At 38.5% G+C, this 19684-nt stretch overlaps 1 protein-coding gene across 7 annotated transcripts in view; it reads right to left on the reverse strand.

The window, feature by feature from the left end:
- The window catches only part of LINGO2 (leucine rich repeat and Ig domain containing 2), a 1433890-nt gene that overhangs the window by 1063818 nt on the left and 350388 nt on the right, over nucleotides 1–19684 (reverse strand). For all 7 annotated transcript variants that reach the window (XM_075595710.1, XM_075595720.1, XM_075595739.1 and 4 more), the window contains exon 2: nucleotides 17244–17295. The gene's annotated coding sequence lies outside the window, so the exon portion shown is untranslated. The remainder of the gene's footprint in view (nucleotides 1–17243; nucleotides 17296–19684) is intronic.

Consider the following 19684-nt stretch of genomic DNA (forward strand, 5'->3'; position numbering starts at 1 on the left):
AACCCAGCCAGGGTATTATTGGCCAGTAATGCCCAGTTCTGAAGGGATTATTACGATTATAGGCTAAATGTAGGCTTTTTCCATAAATATACATTTTTGTATAGTTATATAGCTTTTTTTTAATTCAAATAAAATTGTAAATGCACTAAAGCACCTCACTATAAACACATACACACATACACACACACACACACACACACACACACACACACACACACACACACACACACACACACACACACACACTTTAGCCCCCTTCTATATACACTCACACTGCAGAACATTCACACATACACACATATACACTGCAGCCCACACAAAATTAACACTTCCTCCTCACTGGGTCCTGCACGGAGCTCTCTGCAGGCAGGGAGGGGGAGCAGTCATTGTCTGCTGTCTCCTATCCAACCACCACTCCTGTCTGAGAGCTGCTCTGAAAGCTGATTGGCTGGAAATAAAAACATGGCAAGGTACGAAAAATTCCAGGCCATTACTCAATGAATAATGCCCAAAACTTTCACCATTCAGAGAGCAAGGATTTCAATAATGCTCAGAATTTTAACAGCTTACCATATAATTATTTTTTAACATATCGATATCCCTAACGCATATCCCCAAAGGTGCTAAGCACTACAATGCGCAGCCATTTTACTTAAAAATAAGGGAACGATAAATGTTAATGGAATTTAGGCTTCTTTATATGCAAATCATATGCTAATGAGCAGTTTATCTAACAACAGAGATCTTCACACCTCCATTAATATTAGCGAATGATAATAAAGCTGCAATGTTTAGAACCTTCCAAAAGCGGCCCATACTCACATCCAGACCCAGCTTATCATTGAGTTATTTCTTGGAATAGCCTAAATGGACTGAAATGAGTTTAGATATGACTTAACCCTTTCATTACAATATGTTACATGTGTCATACAAAGATATATATTATGGATCATATAAATGTCTGACAAATCATAAACTATATTATGGCTTTTAGTGATTAAATTGATATGTTTGTGTAAACTAATATGGTATATAAATAACAAATGTATAAAGTATGGGTGCACAATAATGTATATCCATACATACCTCAACAATCTGAATTAATATTTAATTTTTATTGATGTACAATTAAAATAAATGAAGAATGTCTTTCCTTAATCTATTTTAATTGTACATTAATAAAAAATGATTACAAGCTGTTTTCTGCATTGCGGATGAGTTTAATAGGATACAGGTATATCCCTATTGCTGCAGTAACTCAGAAGTTCAAGGTATTCCTCCCATACCTGTACAGTAGGTTAACTCTGCACATATTTGATCCCTAAAAACCATTTAACAGGCCAATTTTTCCAAGATTAGAATGTTTTTCTAAGTTATCACTTCCCTGGCAATACAGAAAAAGGATGTCCATTTCTGACAATTAAAGCAAAGCTTACAACATTTCTAGTAGTGCATACTACAGAGAAAACAAAACACTGTCTTTTTAACTATGCTGCAGTTATTAAGCTTTGCAAAAGATTTGTTTCCCTGTTCTTCTTTTTTCTGCTACTTTTATTTCTGCTACTTATTATATCTGTCCCAAGGCAATTAAAAAACTCTTTGAAATACATGTAATAAATTGCCTATCTCGCATCTGCAGGGAGGATTACTAGCACATGGATTTGCCAGTATGCATTTCCACAAACGTTGTATTTTAATGCAACTATACATCCACTGAGTTAATTAAAACTCTATCTAAATCCTTCTCGAATCACCCTGTGTCAGCCTTCTTAGTGCAATATTCTACTTGTAATTAATTCTCTCGTCAAAACTAGCAGCAGTCACATTATTGGCCACAGACTCACACAAGAGATTAATGACATGGAATAAAATGAATGGAGTTGTAATTTGCGAGGACAAGCGGAACATCCTCACTGAGCACCAACTGCCAAAGATAGCAGACTGCTGCTCATATCTTTTTGCTCTGCGACAGTAAACATCAATCAAATATTATGCCAACAATAACATCTCTACTTTCCTCATTCTGTGACAAGCAAAGAGTAAACATTGCTCTTTATTAATTAACTTCAAAAAGCTGTGAAAGGGTGCGAAAGAGATATGTATTTCAACTTAAAATGCAACAGTACTTCCATGTGGTTGAAAGGGAAATGTAAGTACCATGTAACCGCTAAAGTCAGTGACCAAAGATAATTTTGCCCATGGCTCCAGGACAGGTGACAGCTGTGGGCAGCTATTAAAGCTCAATCTAATCTTACTGGCTGTCCAGGACTTTCTTAGGCTAAGGCCCCGCTCCCAGAGTCAGCGCGCCCGCACTGCAGACAGGCGGTGCGCTGACACTACACAGACCGCGATATGCGGTCTGTAGGGAGCGGGAGCCGGAGCGGGAGGTGGGCGGGAGTGGGAGGATTGACAAGGAGGGGGGGCGTGGCTTGAGAGGAGGGACCCGCTACTCTCCCCCCCCTCCCTCCCTCCACAGGCTGCAGGAGGGAGCTGCTGATGGTAAGTAAAACACACACGCAGGCACTCATACATACACACACACACACACACACACACACACACACACAGGCAGGCACTCACGCACTCATACACACACACACACGCGCGCACACACAGGCAGGCACTCACGCACTCATACACACACACACACAGACAGAGGCAGGCACTCACGCACTCAGGCACACACATACACACACACAGACAGGCACGCACGCACTCAGACACACACACAGACAGGCACTCACGCTTTCACTCCACACTCCTCCCCGCTCCCCGAAGCCTCCCCTCCCCATTGGCTCACAGCCACACCACGTGACGCGTCAATGCTAGACATCACCATTTTCTTGTGTCCCCTAGCGGCTAACGCGCCACAGCGTGTAGTAAGCTGTGCCGCCAGGGGGGACCGGGACCGGCTCGCGAGGATTCCCCTGCTGGTGGGGAACTCGCGTGTGGCCGCCCGCACCAACGAGCGCAGCGGGACCGAGGCCTTACTGCTCCCAGAGAATGTCACGGTCAGTTCATGTGGTATTCCCCAGCAGTGGGGAATATTTCCATGGCTATATCTGTAGGGTAAATAAAGCATATTAAACCTTGGTGCTAAAGTTTACTTTATTGCCTAAAATACCACAAACACAACTTCTTATACACCTGTGAACAAAATAGGCTCGATAATGAAATATGATAAGACCCTTAACCTAACTTTTACTTTAATGCAGGGCCACATTACTTTTCCACAGTTTAATGCTTTGCTGGCTTTATGTCCTACTGTACATAATAAACATGTAATCTTTAAACTGGTTTCATAGAAATAGAGGTGAGAATGGAGTTTAATGGAATATTATCTACATATACAAACATGGAATTTACCATGGAACAGTTATAAACCCCTGATAGTATAATCTGAAGTGGCTAGATACATCTAATACATCTAATACTTCACTAGAGCTGAGATTTTGGACACAGGGGAGAGACCATGGCATTTTAATAGATCATGTTATGTTGGTAAATATTTCTATGTTCATGAAATCCCCTCTAACACTTAATAAATTATTAATTTGAGAATTAACAGAAAACAGAGCACGGGTGAAAGGAGAAAACCTTTTATAATGAGACACTGCCATTTCTTACATGACAATGACACATTTACATATTCTCCTTCATTGTACAATGTTTCACGTTTCCAATACAAATACAGTACTGTATGCTGAAAGACTTATTGGTCCTGTGTTGAGGAAAACATTTATTTCAAAACCCCCCAAAACAACACACTACCGTTTCAACATTCCTGTATTTGGAAATTAAAATGACTTTGTCTTTGATACATCTGGGCCACTCTGTTTTGCCCCAAAACTGCACCATGTTTTCCTAGAGTGGATACATAGACCTCATACAGTAGTATGAAATTCAGAGTGCACATTTTCGCTCATCCATTTTTATTTTTATTTATTTTGTATTTCCCTTAATTAAATTGATTTCTTCCATAGGCCTATTCGTGGTAAAGATGGTACGCGGCTTATTTTATAAAGAAACGTATTTATACCCGGAAACCACATTCAATAAACATGCATTATTACATCAGAAATGTTGTTTTCACCTTTGGGAAAGAAATATCTTCATGGGGAGGAAATTGGTTTAGGGGAAAAGGCTTCGTTACAGAAACTCTGTGTACAGTAGCGTTCCGTTTAAGCCCAGCATGCATGTACTGACCTCTGACTCTACGATAACCTGGGTTAGTGATTTAGAGGAGAAATCCAATAATCTCTCCTAATATTGTATTGATACAAAAAAGCCCATCTATTGCTCAGATCAAAATATGTTCTTATTTTCTCTCTTTCATACTGTAAATTGTGTTTTTTCGTGCTGCAAACCTGCAGTGTTTCCGTAAGATTATGATTCTACCAGGAAATTATATCTTACAGTTTATAGACCTACTTTATCTTTTCATGATGACTGTTCATGTTGAGTGTTGTACTTCACGAGTGATTTTAGAGTCAATTAATTCTTTTTAATTTTAATCTAGGGATCAATTAAGAGGTTGATGAAAGAGGCATTAAAGGTTCATTCGTGTTGTTGATGCGCTGACAAAATCTCCACTCCGTTATAGAGAACTGTAGCACAAAAATGTACAAAATAGATCATTAATTGTTGCAGTAGCTTTTCATAAGATGAGACTTAAGAAAAGAACAAGAAAGCATTGAAAATAAAATAGGTTGTAAAACACACATACACATTTCTATCTTGACAGCTGTTTCTTTACATAGTTTATGATCAATTATCTGTTTTTTCTTTCTTCTTATTACTCGCTGCAAGCTGCTTCTCATGAAAAATGCTTTAACGCTAATTCAGGACTAACAAAGTAACCCTGAGATCTCATGTCTGCCAGGCCAAGGCTCCCCCTTCCCCCATACCTGTCTCGGCTTAGGCTCAGCTAGCTAGGGGCAGCCGGGAGAGCTAATTAGTCTGGGAGAGGGTGTTTCTTTGGGTTCTGAAGGGGCAGGCCTGTGTGGGGGAGGTTATTTAGGCTGGGGCAGGGGTGTGAGCAGGCAGTCCAGGCTACTCACATGCAGTTTTTTCTTATCCTTTGTGTACTGTGAGTTAGGCCCCATCTCGGAGTAGGAGGATCACTTTCAGTGGCTGCAAGCAGAGGCTCTGTCTCAGGAGAATTGATGGCTACAGGCATTTCGTCATCTGTATCCACACCAGCGCCTATAGTAATTGCCCAAGATTGTTCTCATGCAGGAAGAGGAGTGTGCATTTGCTTAGCAGGAATTCTCAGAGTAGCACAGTGGCTCTGGAGCATAATTGTATTGTCCCCACCGGAAGGCCCTTAGTAAACTCCTGATCCAATATGCATGGAGGAGGTATACAGTGCACAGGAATAGGATACTGATCCCAGAGAACCGAGTGTATTAACAAAATGGGCCCACTTGGAATGGGCACTATTAAAACTATGCAGGAAATTGCCAATGTAACGATTACTAAGGGAAATATGCATAAATACCTCCCCAGTATAGGAGTGAGAGCTACCAAGGGAAGAAGCACAGTGTAACTTTATGATTTGCCACCAGTTAATATGTCTAATGTGAAGTACTGTATGTCCTTGGATGGCGAGCATTATACATGGATGTGAATAAAGCTATTTTTGGCACCCATCCTTATTCTATCTGTATACCCACGCCCTGCCTGCATCGACACAGCTCCCTGAACAGGTACTGTACAGTATGTGAGACTAAGCATTGCCATGTATACAATTGAACACAATGTATACTCCTTTGGAGCCGGGCAAGGAGGGGTACATATATAATGTATCTTATGACTGAAAAGTGGTAGGTCTTTACAGAACGTGTAAAAATAAAAAAAGACATACAGTTTTAAAACATCTTTAACTCTCAGAAAATTCATACTTTCTTGCAGACAGTTCATAAATGAAAATAATAATGTTTACAGTAGCCCTTATGAGTCTATTTACCAGAGTCTCCTGGCTACACAGATGGGCAAAACTAGGGGAAAATAATGTTACCATATTTATAGAAGGGAAATATGAATACTGTACAATTGAAATTGATTTCAATTAATTTTCTTTGCACAATCTGGTACTGTTTTTTGTACTAATTTTGCTTAACAAATAGACTTTGATAAGTAGACCTTTCCATACCATTATTATGAAACGAAATTAGCATTTTTAAATAACATATAATTCCATCAGTGCTTGCAAACCAATACTTTTTCTAAAACGTGCATGAAAAGCTTCTGTTAAGTACAAGAGAAACACTATATAATACTGATCAATTATTGAGATAATGTTCTTTTAACTGCCACCTGTGGATTTTGTAGTGTACGCAACAGTTTTACCTTACTATTGTCAAAACCTCCAGTAAAGTAAATGAAGCAGTAGTAAACTATTAAGTAGCTGTAGACTGAGTAAAACTAAAATAAATCCCCAAAGAAGGGGAATTATGCTATTATGCAGCACTTAACAGTGAATCCTGAAGAAGTTCTAATTGGACGAAATGTGTATCAGGTCATTCTGACGTCCCTAGGTGTGACGCATTGAGCACGACCAGCTCACAGTCAGGGGCAGCGTGAGCTTTTCCTCAATGCCCAGCATTAAGCCCCATACAGATACTAATAGAGGGTGCCAGACTGCTTCATCTGCCCCTGGCAAGAACTACTTGTGTCCACCAGACTTGAGACACAGGGTTAAAACAACAACTCCCAGAGGCATTACAATGCAGGACTCTCCCACTTCCTTGTTAGTCCTATCTAAAGTTCAAGTTTTCTGTTTCTATTTTGAGCATGCTACTTTACTTATCTCCTGCACAGCTAAGTATATTGCTTAATTGTGTATGACCTCGGCTGCTCTGGACTTTGCATTTGCCCCTTAAGTTATACTGCTTCTTGCTAGTTAATTACATTACATTGCTTGCCTCTGCTATGATTAAACCCTGTTTTCATAATCTTCTTTCCTGAACCTCTGTCATTCCTCAGCGTTCTCAGAGAGGGTATTATCCACTCTAAATCTGAGGGATTGTAGCACTGTTTTGGTAATTAGCATGCACTACAAATATCTACTCCCTTGTAGATATTATATATTCTCACCCATTTTCTCAGAAACTCTCTTACGCTTATGTATTTTTCTACCTTATGGTTCACTCATTTACTGCAACACGTTTAGCACACCCACCCGGCGATACATTAGCCAAGGTTCACAGGGGCAGCTTTGTTGTAGAGTCTAGCACATTAGGCTGTAGCAATCCAGCGAGTCACACCGCGTCCCACTTACCATGGAGGTCTCATATATCATCAGAGCAGAAGTCATCTCCAGCTGGGATATTTGAATATCTATTTTATATGTTTCCAGTTTGTTTCATTCATCATTTTAGATGCATAATCATTAAATGTTAAGTTTTTTTTTTTTTTAAGGCTTCTTTGAGTGCATCAATTGGGATCTTGTGTATATAGATTGGTACGAACAGTTTAACATTAATTTTGTGAAAACGTACAGTAAATTAAATGAAACAGTAGTGATGTACTGTATTAAGCAGCTGTAGTCTAAGTAAGACTAAAATAAGTCCCAAAAATTGCTACAGCTGCAAATTACATTATGGTATATTCTAATGTACATTTCCCAGTGCACTGTTAAATGCTCTGCCTTCATTAATCTCCAAATTTTTACCTTGGTTTTTCTCACATCTCATCCAACCTTATTCAAGATGCTAAATTGAGTGATCCTTTACCAGAGCGAGATAATAATAATGTCATTGGAGCTAAAAAAAATTGTTTGGGAAGCCATACACTAAAATTAATAGCGAGAATGTAACTACCATTTCATGCAAGTCTTCATCTTCAGTAAATTAATCTACTAGCCTCTCAGAATGATAGATTACTAAATGCTCTGTCTTGCATTGTAATGTATCTACTGTTAAAATGAGATGTAATGCTTTGGTTTCTAAATTGTTCTCACTCAATTACTTCTTGAGGAGGTTAGACAGACTGACAGCATGATCAAATGGTCAATCAAATAGTTATTAACTAAAAAAAATGATAGCCTAGTAGCTATTTAATCTAATATGTGTTCTTATGGGTGTCTGGGGCCCCATATTACATCCATTTAAATTTTTATAAACAATCTACACTTTCTTTTGTGTTTGTGTGCAAATGTCGAACATTCTCCTTTCTTCTGCGATTGTTGATTTATATAGTGCCAACATGTTCCGCAGCACGGTACAATGGGTACAGAGCTATGTACTGTATATTACATAAACAGTTACATACACGTGAGGACAAACATGCACAAACATATACAAAGAGGTCATGAGGGCCCTGTTCGTGAGAGTTTATAATCTAGAGGAAATGAGGGACAATGTTGAGACAAGAAAGTAAGGTGGCTGCTCATTCTGGGATAGAGTGTGGCTCCGGGTGGAATATGGCCCAGCTCGACAGCTGAATCCATTCAGGTTTTTATGGGGGGATGTTACATAGCGTGGAGGTTAATCCAGCAATTTTATGACCCTTTCAAATAACCTTTGTGAAAATTAAAAAAGCAAACGTTGATGACCCAGTGACAGTTAATGCTTTCCATGTTCACATAGCATTTGTTTTTCCAAGGTTCCTAGAAATATAAACTACTCTAAGCAAACACGCCTATATTGTATGTCATTTTCTTGTCAATTGCACATTTTCTTGTCAATTGCACATGAGTGCACATACAGAAGAGGTTTTGAAAGCTCTAAAACCCTATTACATCTATGAAGAATGATCCTGTTAATTCATTAAAGGGTATCACAGTTTACAATGTTTGAGATTCACTAAGGTGCAATATAAGCTACATCAACCCTGCGTTATTTGCCATTCAAATTAATGGCAGTTAGGGTGGGATTGAGGTGCAAAAACATGTATCGCAACTAAGAGGATTTTGGCAAATTAATCTATTATTGCCAATTACCAGAGTTTCAAAGCATTTCATGTAAATACATTCTAATGCCATTTTATGCAAAGGCATTCAAATGTATATGTATAAATTGAACCACAATGCCAATTATAGTGGGAGGTATATTGATTATATTAGTAAAATAATCTCATAACATAAAGATGAACTGGACAATATACATACAGTATGTGATCATATACAGGATGTACAACAATTACAGACAGATATACTGTAGATGTAGTCAAACTGAACGTCCCAAGACTGGGAGCTGTAGTACTAAAAGCAAAATGTTGTGACTCCAGGGACAGTATAATTCACAGTTGTCCGTGGGGATCCCTTTACAGCCTTAATCTCTGGTGCTAGGAGATGCCACAGTCGGATTTCTGTAACTTTAACCGACATTTGGGAAAGTTAGTCTGGTTACACCTGCACAGTTGACAAAATTATATAATACATAAAATAAATGTACACAGAAAAAAGGAATCTGTAATAAAAACATCATCACAAGCAGACAACAAAATCACAAGGTAAGTCTGAAATCTTCTAATTTTTTTACTTTATTCCTAAAATCACCTAAAAAGATTATTAACATTTTTTTTTGCTTGTTGGCGTGACACAAAAGCTAATGATTTCCTACAGAAGTATATTACAGGCATACCCCGCTTTAAGTACACTCACTTTAAGTACACCCACGAGTAAGTACATATCGCCCAATAGGCAAACGGCAGCTCACGCATGCGCCTGTCAGCACTTCCTGAACAGCAATACCAGCTCCCTACCTGTACCGAAGCTGTGCGCAAGCAGGGAGACTATAGAGCCTGTTACAAATGCCTTATTCACATCTGTTATGCACGTATATGATGATTGCAGTACCGTACATGCATCGATAAGTGGGGAAAAGGTAGTGCTTCACTTTAAGTACATTTTCGCTTTACATACATGCTCTGGTCCCATTGCGTACGTTAATGCGGGGTATGCCTGTAATATGAAGTGCACTTCCAGCTTCTGAGTCAGAAAGAAACAGTTTGTTTAAAGAAGCAATCCAAGACAGTGAATGTTTTTGCAAATGTTGTATTTTTTAAAATATAGCATTTAAACAGGTGTTTCTGTAGCTGAACCCCATTCATTTCAGCTCTAGGGATCCCCTTGTTCCTCAGAATAGAATGATACTTACCTCAGAATTAGGTGCCTGTAGCAGCTCTCCTCGGCTTCCCGGGTTCACATTATGTCCGCTGTTTAAAGATCTAGAGCCCTACGAGACAATAGGAAGCCGCAACGTCATTGGTGTGGCTTCCTATTGGCCCATGTGATGTGGGAGCTTTAAACTTTTAAGCCCTGCTTGCTCAGCTGGAGCAGCGAACGGCACATACTTCGGAGGTCAGTATCTCTAGAAGTAGGGGTCCCAGAGCTGAAATTAATGGGGTTCAGCTCCAGAGACAACCTGCTTCAATGCTATATAAAACGATTATTTTTAAATTGCCGTCTTGGATTGCTCCTTTAAAAGGATGAGGAATAGGTTTAAGATATGGTAAAGAGCGTAGGACTTTAACGTAACACTTGTTCTTCTCAGAAATTTTAATTTGATGCGTTTCAAACTATGTTAAAGCCAACAGTACAAATTTAAGGGTGATATTGGTTTTCATAAATATTTTGACTCTGATTTAAATAAGTTATGCACCCCTCTTATCTGGGTTCAGATAGAAAGATGTACTACTGTATATGCCTCTGTCAAGCTTTTCAGCAGATTTATTGATCAGCTCCCTGCTGGGAATGAAGCTTATTTCAAATATGAGGATTTTTGAGATTCAGTATAGTGTTTACACAGATTCTCTGGCAAATTAAATTGCATTTAACAGGACTGAAATGTGTAGGACAAAATGAAAAAGCATGCTAATATTGAGTTGAAAAAATGACATGTAGTAAGTGCTTTGGTGTACAAAACTCAATTTGTATTTCATTCTTTGGCACAATTACATAAAGAAGTGTTTACACCCTACAATTGTATATTTGTTTTACTTATGACCACAGGTATTGTGTTATGCTTCAGATAGTAATTTTGTATAATTGGATGCAACAACATGCTTTCTGCTAATCAGCTATTCTTCTCTAGAAGTGTTCAAACTAATCCCAATGTAGTTCACAAAATTGTAGCAAATTGTGTGGGCAGTTTTAATTGAAAAAGTGCATGATATTTAACCCTTTTTCCTAACATTTTGCAGAAATTTACAAATATGGTAACATTTTGTCATTGGTAAAAAATAAAACTGTCCGATGACCAATGTTACTAGACATTGGTCACGTGACGGCATACAGACAAAGATACTGTATAGAATAGCGCAAACTGTTGTGAGTATGTGTACACATAAACTAACTTTCCCTGCAGCCAAGGTAGTATCTCTCAGCCCGAGAAGTACAAAACAAAGTCACACAAAAAAATTCCTAAAGCGCAAAGGAAAGAAAAGAAAAAACATAGTGTGATCTGTGAGGATAAATAGCCTCCACTAGAATGCTGTATTCAGCATCAATGGCATGTAAGAGAGAGGGAGAAAGCCTGCTCTGAAGAAGAGAAACGCATAGGTTGCTTACTGCGCATCAGTGAGGATCTAACTGACTGGATGCTGATGGTGAATATCGCTAGACGAGAAATACCATGTGACACAGAAGGACAACGCACCAGATGCTGAAGAAGGGACGCGTACCTGGTGAGAACATATCTCAGGTGGTGAGAACATATCTCGGTTTGCCTTCATGCTAAGTCAGTTGTACTCTAAATGCGTATTTTAAGCTGCTAACGTGAGTTTGATGTGCATGTCTATTACCGTATTTCCTCGATTCTAAGATGCACTTTTTTTCTTATTTTCACATGGCTGAAATAGGTCTGCTTTTTAGAATCGATGTATTTAAAAAAATCAGCTAGGGGGCGCTGCTGGAGATGCCTGCCGAGATCTTCACAGTCTGCAGGAACAGCACATAGCTGCGATCACCCCTCCTCTCCCACCCTCCCCATGAGGTGCAGAGAGATCGGAGATGCCTGCCAGGGCACATCATATTGCCCAGAAGCCCCCCCACCCCCTCTTCCCGAATCCCCGTGTGAAATGCAGGAGGTGCAGAGGTAGCTGTGTCTCTCTCTGTGTCTGTGTGTGTCTCTGTATGTGGTTGTGTGTGTGTCTCTGTATGTGGTTGTGTGGTTGTGTGTGTGTGTGTGTGTGTGTGTGTGTGTGTGTGTGTGTGTGTGTGTGTGTGTGTGTGTGTGTGTGTGTGTGTGTGTGTGTGTGTGTGTGTGTGTGTGTGTGTGTGTGTGTGTGTGTTTGTGTGTGTGTGTGTCTGTGTGTGTCTGTATGTGTTTGTGTGTCACTATGTATCTCTCTGTGTCTGTGTGTGTGTGTCTCTGTATGTGTCTGTGTCTCTCTCTCTCTCTCTCTCTGTCTGTGTTCCTGTCTGTCTCTCTGTGTCTGTGTGTCTGTCTGTCTCTATATGTCTGTCTCTCTCTGTCTGTGTATCTCTCTGTGTCTGTGTATCTCTCTGTGTCTGTGTGTCTGTCTATCTCTGTGTGTCTGTCTATCTCTGTGTGTCTGTGTGTCTGTGTATCTGTCTCTCTCTCTCTCTCTCTCTCTCTCTCTCTCTCTCTCTCTCTCTCTCTGTGTGTCTGTCTCTCTCTGCTATCAAAAGTAAAATCTTCCCCCTCTTTTCCTCCCATTCTCTCCCCCTCCATCCCTCCATTCTCCCCCCTTCCCTCCATTCTCCCCCCCCCCCTTTCCCTCCATTCTCCCCCCTTTCCCTCTATTCTCCCCCCTTTCCCTCCATTCTCTCTCTCTCTCTCTCTCTCTCTCTCTCTCTCTCTCTCTCTCTCTCTCTCTCTCTCTCTCTCTCTCTCTCTCTCTCTCTCTCTCTCTCTCTCTCTCTCTCTCCCCCCATTCTGCCTGTCGCTCCCCATTCTGTGTCTGCCTCTCTCTCCCCATTGGTTATTGATGTGTCATGTGACCCTGCTAGTTAAAAAAATAAACAAAAAAATTCTGCACTTTTAATATAGTGGAATTTTTCCCAATTTTTTTTATTAAATCAAGGGTGCGTCTTAGAATCAATGGTGTCTTACAATTGAGGAAATAGGGTATGTTTTAGAAATTTTATTAAACAGGATTACGATACAGTATGTTGGCTTTCTCCCTATCTCTTCCATGCCTTTGATGCTGAAAACAAGCACTTTCAGAAGCATTCCTACTAAGGATACAAGAAAGTGAATTTCTTCTATAAGAAACGTTTGCCATTTTTTTCAACCAAGACTACTCTTTGTGAGTTTTAAAACATTCTAGTGGGGGACGGACGGGACGGGACATTTGTCCTCACAGATAAGACTATGGTTTTTGCTTCACTGGTCATGTGACATTGCATATCAGGGTAATGCGACCCCTGCAATTTTTTTCAAAAACAACCTGCCCATTTTCCCAGCTAGTGCAAACTGGTGCCTCTGTGTGTAAGTTTGTTTAGCCCAGATTTTTTTTGAATTGTAATAAATGTTATAGTTTCTCACAGGAGTTGATTATTGAAGTGGGTACTAGTACCCTGTCCATTTTCGTTTTGTACACATTAACTAAATATAATGTTATAAAAAAAAGTGTTTCCTTATAACTGGGCTGTAAAATATAGCAGTAGTGAAGAGATTTCTTAATAAAGTTATACGGGTTGTTAATCCCTCTGGATAGGCCTCTAATGCATTGCTTTTCTAAGCATTTCAGGTCGATCCAACATTGATTCATTTAATCTGTTTTTAACATAAGTAGCAAATTGTTCATATTAAGAAGACCCTTCATGGTAGTTAACCTTTATACATTTCTTGTATAGACTTACTGCCACAATGGCCTTCTCTTTCCTTGCGCAGTGGCCAATACATTGTCATGTCCTACAAAGCTGTTTTCCAAATATTAAATTAATATTTACAGAACACAATCATGACACAAAATCTAAAATAGGATTTTCCAATTACTCCTAATTGCTTTGAGTCAAAGTGAACGTTGTTTGTTCCTCCATGGCCCAGAAGGACATTGTGTTGTGAGTTCAGAAAGTCCCTAATCAGTATTGTAGATGAGACAGAAAACCCAGTAGACAAAACTGATTTTAGAGTTGCCATTCCTCCAATGATAAAGAACCAGTTCATGCGACTTGTCTAAGCAGCGGTTGCATTGCCTTTAAACAGTACTGATGCTGTGCCTGATTTTAGGAAACTGTAAATATGTGAAAGATTAGGGCACAATGTTATATTTATACTTAAGAGAAGGAAGAAATCCTTATTAAAATGCATTGCTCCTCTTTAAAAATAAAATAGAATTCTACTGAAGATGGGCAAATGTGTAAAAATTCACTATGCATTTTTTTTTTAACTTTATGAAATTGCAAATATTTCGAAGGGACATTTAGGGTAAACAATTCCAGCAAAATTGTATTATTTTGTCAATTTATTTAATTTTAGATTTTGAAAAAATATTTTTCAAATATTTGCACATTTTTCATTTTTTACCGAATTTTGGATATTTTTTATTTTTTAAATATTTGGTAGTTTTTACATTTTTTTAAACCATTAGCGGCATTAATTTTTGAAATCCAGTTATTTCCCAAATGCACACAAATTCAGCACCTCTAGTATCAACACACTTTGACCACTGTGTTTAGGGAGATAAACTTAGGTGCTTGCTGCCCATTATAAAAATGAAAAACACGTATTTAAAAATATTTTTTATAGTGCAGTATTAGAAGGATCTTGGGTACTAACTGGTTGTCATTCATTGTGCATTAAAAATAAATGTTTGCGTGTGCATGCAGGAATCTTTTCAACTGTGTCTGAGTCAGTGTAGTGGATTAGTGGCTGCAAATGTTTGTGGATATATTCATGTGTGCATCTGTGGTGAAGGGTATTGAAAGAGAATTTCGCAAATAATAGACTAATTATTATCACCATATTTTATACAGTTACTTTAAAGTTTCATACTGGAACACAGTGAACAGTACATTATGTTACTGACAGCAAATTCTAGTAGCACAAGCAGCCATTAAGCAGCTAATGTTCCTACCTCAGAGTCTCCTAGTCAATACATGCATTACTTGAACATACTGTATCACCTGAAGCAGGGACTACATCTGTGAGCTAATTTACACCTGGTGAGTCCTGCATCTACTGTACAGTACAGTACTTAACCAGTCAGTATTATCAAGTGCTTAGAGAGAACCATTAGCAGCACTGTAAAGAGTTTGTGAGAGCCTATGCCTATGTAAAGGCTTTTAACCACTTCACCTTCTCTTACCCCCAAGGAAATGTGCTTTAAAAGCATCATATAATTTCAGCAAATTTCTGTACTGTGTGTCTCTGGGTCTGACATACTTAATTGTAAGTACTCTGTAAATACCAGGAAGGACATGATCAGGAAGCACTTAGTGTACCAGCATAAAAAACACATTTTGGAAAAACATTTCTAATGGTAAAAAAAAAATATGAAACAAACCAGCATGGAATTAAAAAGTCCACATGAGAAAACTGGAAATACATGGTAGATAAACTATAATTATATTAAACTATAATTGTATATATGGGACCTTCCCTGATACACTTTCATTTTCAACATTGAGTGCTGTCTCTTGTTTACCAATCCTTGGAACGGTAACGTATAACTATATATATATATATATATAGTCAGAATTCACTAATGGGTGTCTTTAAGATCCACAGAAGCAGTTACTTGCAGAGAGGGGTAAATTATGAGCAGCAGAAAAACATTACATTTAAAGAGAGGAGACATTTTCTTTTGATAAACGTGGAATTCATTTTAAGCCCCACACAGCTAATCCCACTTTAGACCCCACACAGCAGTTGATTTAAGAGTAAATCAACACTCTTTAGATTGTGGTTCTACAATTACAAATTAGCATTATGAAGTAGGAAACTGAGTTATAATGCTGAGTGACTGAAGAATAATGGATCAGTTCTACATTGTAAGAACTATAAAGCGTGCAATTATATAATTTCTTTCACATTTTAATATTAGCTTTTGAATGACTTTCGGTGCTATTGGCAAATGTACTTTGAATAACTGCAAGTTGTGTACAGCTAAATTTGTCTATGTAATGGGGTGAGGTTTCTTGTTTGCTTTGTATTACTGGGAAACATACACTTCCCAGACGGTTCGGAACAAATTGTACAGGGCTATATTTTCGTAACAGACATTTATGGACATAATGTATGTCCCTGGATAAAACAATGCACCTTAACAAACAGCCACACAATTAAAGGAGAATTCCACGTGAAATTCCATACGGATTCCCGAGATACTTAGCTTTCCGTAGGTGCTGCGGCAAGTGGATCAATAGGAGGCTGTGGCGAATGACATTGCAATTTCCTATTGGCCCACATGCCTGAGGTAAGGTACTGGGGAAACATTCGTGGATAAGTGTCTCGGGAACCAGGAGGTTTCAAGGGCTGAAATGAATATGCTTTTGCTGCAGAGACCCCTGCTTCCCACCTATGCTAAAATATATCAAAAAATTGTAGGCGGAACCACATCTTTAACTACAAAAGTATTCCTACAAGTTTGCGAGTAATTACACATAACTGAATACAATTGCTATGCAAAAACTGAAGGCTAGAAAAATTGCTAGCTGAAAAGAAAAGGCAACAGTTTGACAACCGGTAACACAAAGCTTCTTTACGTAGATTTGCCACGTTTATGTCAAAAGGTGAAATATACAGTAGATCCAGAGGTCCCCATCTCCAGTCCTTAAGGACCTCTGACAGTCCAGGTTTTGAGGATATTCTCTCATTGGCACAAGTGGCCCAATTATTTGGACTGAATCACCTGTGCTAAGCAGGGTTTTCCTTAACACCTGGACTGTTAGTTATCTCTGAGGACTGGAGTTGGGCACCTCTGCAGTAGAAAGTTGGAGAATGTATGCCATCACCGCAAGAAGAGTAGCACTCCAGGAGGTCTAATGCAAGAGTGGCTCATTTTAGTCCGCTAGGGCCACCAACAGATCAGGATGTACATATATCCCTGCTTCAGCACAGGTGGCTCAATCAGTGGCTATCATAAAAAACCTGACTTGTTGGTGGCCCTTGAGGACTGGAGTTAGCTACCCCTGGTCTATTGTACCTCGGTTATTTTTTTTGACTTAATGCATTAGCACCTCCTAAAGTGTTACTTCACATTCTTAATGTGTAAAGTACCAAATGATCATAGAGTCCTGTCGTGCGTAGGATATTTTGTGTACTTACTGTATGAACATAACGCAGAGTATTAATGAAAGACATGCCAATATACAGTACAGCCCATACCTGCTTTCCATCAGAGGGTTTTCTCAGACGATTAATTTCAGATTTCATCTGCCTACAAAGAATAAAGAAATCAATATTAAGAAATGAATCACATTAAGCAATGTCAGACATTCTTAGAAGTCTCAATCTTGGTGACTCAGAGCTAAATAACTATAGCAGAAATTCAACAAAATCTGTATTTTATTATATAAACCAAAATCGAAGAAGGTCTGTTTTGAAACCTACATTTTATTTCAAATCCTCAAAACAATATAAACGCTGTAATGGCTAATAGATTGGATTATAATGCAGGAGATCTGATCCGATACTCCTTTTGATCAAGTGAAAATAATTTTCCAGTAGAAATATTGCAAAAAGCAACTTTATTTCAATTGATTAAGACTCTGATTGTTTTGTTAATCTGTGTACAACGCTAACAAATCTACATACAGTGCAATAACAAGATACAGTTTTGACCTGTCATATTCTAGATCAACATCAAAGGAGGTAAAAGAAAGTCCCAATGCACTAGAGGAGGATGGTATGGTTTTAGTGCATAGTAATTAGTCCTTTTCATGGTTATGGGAGGGGATAGAGGAGGATAACAGTTTGCTACAGATAGTGAAGACTACACAACAAGAAAATGGTGAACTACAGTATAATAACATAAAGAGAAAAAGAGACAACATTCACATAGGAAAGTCAGGTTATGGGACTGAAATTCATAGAAAGAAAATGTAAATGTATATAATTAAATAGCCATTGCATTGTTTATCAATAATGGTTAAACTATACAGCACATTGCAGGGATTATGGGAAATAAGCTAACAGTGATTTAAAAGAAACCAAATGTACTTCCTTAAGGTCTTGCCCTTTTGATAGTGTTCCAAAAAGTGTGATTATAGGAAATATTATGCATGCAATTAAACAAGGGTATTTTTTTATTGAATATAAAAAAAAAAATCTGCATCCTAGTGTGGTACAACATCATCTAAAATGTCTTTCTTTCTTGAAAGAGCTAATTGCCTTTCCTTGACATTTTATTACTCACAGCAAGTGCACAATTTGTATTCAGCATAAAAGCTGGACGGGGCTGGATAACATCATTCAGCATTCAAGGGTTACTGTACATACCAAATAACTTAATGTATGCTGCTAAGTGCACTGCTGCTGTATGTGTAGGATGGACACAATGAACTCTTTCTAGTTATCATTATATTCATTTATTATCTAGGATGATTTTTCAAATAGCCAGATTTGTATTGTACATTATGTACATTTTAGTCTGACCTCTTCTAGGAAAGACAAAATGACAGCATATTGAATAAAACCATATACTCATAATATTCTTCTGATGTGACCACAGCATGCTAAAGAAATACTACTTGCAGTTACCCAAAATAATTGTTGTCATTGCCTGTAAGGGACATGGGGTTCAAAATATTATACTGCTATGCAGCCTTGATAAGGCTTTTTTTTAACACCTCTCACTGAGCCTTTAAAAATCAAACAAGACAAGGACAAGGAAAATCCAGCTCTTAGCTTTGCCCTTCAATGCTCGGGAATTACAGACGCCAAGATGAGATCAACCTTTTAAGTGTTCCCTAGCAGACTGTTACAAAATCTGTCAACAATTAACCAAGCATTAAACATAGGCTCAGAGGGTCTCGCAATTACACAGCATCTTATTGGAAGCTATCAACCTGCACTCCTGTGTAGGCAAAGTGGTGGCACTCACTTGTCTTAGCAAGAAGTCCATTTCAATGCCCATTAGGAGAGTCTTGAACATGATAACTTTTGAATTATTTAGTTGCCTTAAATCTTTTCAGTCTGTGGTCACTAATTATTTAGAAGCTGTATCACAGTGATGGAGAGACGTTGAAAGGTATACCAGTTAGTCTTAGTCTTTGATGACCTTCTGTTTGCCTGTCACAGAACTAATTATTTATGGACGTAGCCCTCTTAGTGAACACGAGGACATGCAAGTGGCTTCTCAACTTGAGGCTGGAATACTCCTTAAAAAAATGTAAACCGCCCTTTTTTTGCCAGGATTACATTAATTGCAGTAATAAATAAAAGGTTTAAATTGATTAGGTACATTAAGCCTCATTGGGGGAAAAAAAGAAACACCATACACCAGAAAGTTGTACCACTAAGTACTTTAGCTCTCAGCAGAGAAATAATGGATCTGAAAAGTGTTGCTGTGCATTTTCTACCCCACCTTTCTGTTAATTGCCAAATTGCACTATGACTTCCCTGTTGTTGAAAGCTGCAGTTATACGTAGGAAGTTATAAGAGAGAAATCAATGTTACTATTGCTTGCGGAAATGCCTTACACTACACTATCTTCAGAATGGGTACTTTTGCCCGAAATATGTGGAAATCACCTCAAATCATTGTAACTTTGGATTTACCGTGGCATTGTCACTTTATGTGATATTCATCAATGCAGCAATACAGTA

This window comes from Ascaphus truei, chromosome 1, assembly GCF_040206685.1.
Source record: "Ascaphus truei isolate aAscTru1 chromosome 1, aAscTru1.hap1, whole genome shotgun sequence".
NCBI lineage: Eukaryota > Metazoa > Chordata > Amphibia > Anura > Ascaphidae > Ascaphus > Ascaphus truei.